Below are 3,763 nucleotides of genomic sequence, written 5' to 3'. Positions count from 1 at the left end.
TACCATATTTGAACTTTGCTATTGCGCTAGTACAGCAATCCATGTAGCGGTATTCTACAGCTTAAGCTACAAATATTCAAGCGCCTAATGCTCTATTGCATTACGATTGTATCCTAGGCGGGCGAGCTGCCGGGCTTCTTCGGCGGGCTAAAGGTAGAAGCGCAACGTCTAGGTATTCTCGTCACTGACGGCCGGCAAACACGGCGTCCAGCGTCGTTGAGGGGCTTCCGTGAACTAGTTTGAACGACGTCATATGTGCGCCGTTTCTTACACTGCCGTGTTAACTTCAGGTTATGTGCGGAAGATATTATGGCGTCCCATGTCATGTGTTCGACGTACAGTACATTGACAGCATGTCGGCGAGGGTTTCATTTACCCGCTCGGTGAGGCCATTCGCCTGCGGGTGATGTCCGTCGGTGACTTGTATGGCTCTATTTCAAGATGGTTTGCGTTAGCTCTGCCGTAAAAGCTGTACCTCTGTCGGTTGACGAGGAATTTTGGAGCGCCGCGACGCAGGAGGACGTTCTCAACAGGCATGTATAACTGTCTGAAGGGAGACAAGAAAGTTCCAACATCGTCGATAAGCCATCGGCTCCGCCGATGTCAGCTGACGCACGGCAGAATGACGGCATGCTCGGCCCAATGTTGCCGGTGAAAACAAACGGCTCGGCCGATGTCGGCGAAAGTACGGCATAACGGCGGCTTAACTCGGCCCAATGTTGCCGGTGAAAGCCATCGGCTAAGCCGATATCGGCGGAGGAACAGCAATACGCCGGCAAACTCGGCCCAATGTGCCGGTTGAAAGAAATCGGCTAAGCCGATATCGGCGGGGGAAGACGGCAGAAGGCCGGATAACTCGGCCCAATGTTGCCGGTGAAGACCAACATCGGCTGAAAGGCGGCAAAATCGGCCCAATTTTGCCGGCAAATGTCAACGGCTCCACCGATATCGGCGCCAGGCTGGCAATGCTGGCCCGAGGTGGGCCCGCGCACAGCCGCCGTAAGGACCAATATCGGCCCGACCTTGTGTGCTGCCTGGGATAGTGTCTGCAGCGATGCGCGTATTGGTTTCTGAAGACTCCGGCATAACTGTCGCTCAGTTTAGAATTTATTTTTTCGCACTCGTATATCGATGTTCCAAGTTGCTTCATGAAGGCAGAACAGGCGTTTATACAAGCCAAAACTGGCCGTCCTAGCCACACCTCGAAAGGACTAGAGGGCAGACGCGACATGTGGTAATGAGAGCGAACGTCACGCATCCCCTTTAGTCCAGCCAGCCCAGCCAAGGCCTAACACGCCAATCTTGCTAGGCTGCAACAATTGTCGCGAGGACGCAGCGCCCTATCAGAACAGTGATTGGCGCATCGTAAGAAACGTACCTTACCGAAAAGCTCAATGTGAACATACTAGGTCGTTAGCAAAGGAAACAGACGATGCAGCTGTTACGCGATACGGCACTTGTGACAGATGCGACTGCAGTTCTGAGCCCGGCTTTACTCGATGATGAGGAAATGAGGCTACGAAGCAATTCACGCTCAGGTATCAAGCTACGGATATTAGTGTAGAGGAATGACAAGGGGTGATTCCCCCTTGTCATTCCGGTGTGGACGGTGTGGTCAACGCAGTTCATTTATTTTGTATGTTTCTGGCGCTAGGATTTACGTTAACGACTTTCCTGCGCAGAATGGTCATAATATAGGTTTTCGTGTTGCAGCAAAGGTAGTCGTAACGGAGCTTCAAATCAAGTTTCTCAGCTTTTCCAAACCGCACCAGTTGTTTGCGTGCTGAGCGCGTTTGTTGCGAGAAGTCTTCGGTGACACCGTAGTCTGTTCTTTTGGATCTTTTGCTGTAAAAAAAGGATGTTTTTTTTAACTGCCAGACTAACAATTATGCGCCGATTTATACCTTGTTTCTAGGAGCACAGTCTGTGCGCGCTCAATAGAATTACAACGAGGGGATAGACCGAGGGAAGTGTTGCAGAGATCAAGTATTAGTTTTTCGCTTTCTTGCCAGGATTCTTTCTCCGCATCATTGACACCAAAGAAAACGAGATTATTGCGACGGGACCTGCCTTGCGCGTCATTCGTCCGAGCACACAGCGATGAAACTTGGCTTGTACATTAATCAGTGGCCATATGAAGCTTTTTCATGTCATATTTTAGTGTTAGACGATAAGCATTCTGATTATTTTTTTCAATTCTTGTTTTATATTCATTGAACGATTTCTCGGCATCCAAAAGTGTTATACGGATTGATTTCAATTCATCAAGTATCGCTGTCCGCCCGCATTGTAACTCTTTCATTGCAGCTTACAAGTTCGCGAGACGCAGAATCAGAGAGTGTGCCGATTGGCTTCAATATTACCGGCTAGTAGTAACAAATTGAATAATATGCAGATACAGTCAAACACTCTTCGCATGTAATGTGGGCTTTGATGCACAATAAGCGTACGATAACTCGTTTTTTTTAGCAAACAAACAATGACAGTTACTTACCTGCATGGCGATGACGAGAGGCCAGTTAGGTCGAGTCATAGCTGTCAATGAAACCTGAGAAGACGCAGCGACAAGCAAAAACAGAAGAGAAGACACACAAAGGGCGTGTTCAACAATTTTATTGAGACTCACTACATAACGTGGCTTGTGGGTCAAACATCTTCATACCGCAAACTGTAGAATTACACTGTTCACGCTTTGCAATTTGTCACTCAATAAACGTGTTTTGAGAACACCAAGAACCACTGCCCTCCAAAAGACAGTTTTCAGCATAACCAACTGAAGATTCCGCAGAACAGCACAAATAACTTCAATCATTCCACGCAGTTTGGCTACATTATTGCAGGAAAATGAGAAACTGGTGCAATCATTCAGCGCTAGGCTATTGAATGCCGTAATACACGGTTTAGCAGGGTTGTCAATGGAATGAATACAGGCAGCGCGAAGCACGTTAGCTTACAGCCAGTCAAACATGGTTACTCAAATAGATTAGACATTAGTGGTATTAGTACGTATTTGACGATGTGGGGCAATGAAATCCGTTCGATCTGATGCATGGTGACCAGCCACGGTGCGCCGGTTAAAGAAACAGTGGGACATACGATAGTGACCGAGACTGATGTTAGAAATAATATGTGCTATGATGCCAGTCTCGAACACAGCAGCATATTGATAGTCTCGAGGCTACCGATGTGCTGTGTAAAAGTTGTAAACTGCTCCGTACCGGTTTGAAGTATTAGAAGGATGTGTGTGTACAGATTTGTTTACAAATGCAAAGTGGCTCATGCCAACGAGATGAGGCAAAATGAAACAGAAAAATAATGCTTCCTGAGGGGGCTTACTCTCAGAGTCACGAAAAGAGGAGGGTAGCATTAGTATGGTGAGACATTTGGATGAAAAACAGCTGGACACAGTTTCATAATGTAAAAAGATCGTCATTAGAGCATATAAGAATTGCACGTTGTTTCATTAATTAACAAAAATTTGAACACCAGAATTTCGGGATAAAAGAGGGAAGCAGGAAGTTCTTTGAATGCAACATCTGGGGTGCTTGGCCGTCAAAAAAACGTGCCTAATCATAATGTTCGGCTATAAAAAATAACGTAAAAGGGCTGAACGAGTGAAGTTATGGCGCAAATCTCGCACCTTTTTTAGATGACTAGGGGCGTTGCCGCTCCCTTGACCCCCTCCCCCTCCCAACCGCTTTGCGCACGTCTTTGTGCCCGCGTGAAATACCTTATAGACTTGGGCGGTCCCATATGACAAGTT

Source organism: Rhipicephalus sanguineus, chromosome 9, assembly GCF_013339695.2.
Source record: "Rhipicephalus sanguineus isolate Rsan-2018 chromosome 9, BIME_Rsan_1.4, whole genome shotgun sequence".
Taxonomy (NCBI): domain Eukaryota; kingdom Metazoa; phylum Arthropoda; class Arachnida; order Ixodida; family Ixodidae; genus Rhipicephalus; species Rhipicephalus sanguineus.
The sequence above is the reverse complement of the archived record's forward strand: the minus strand, read 5'-3'. Positions refer to the sequence as shown.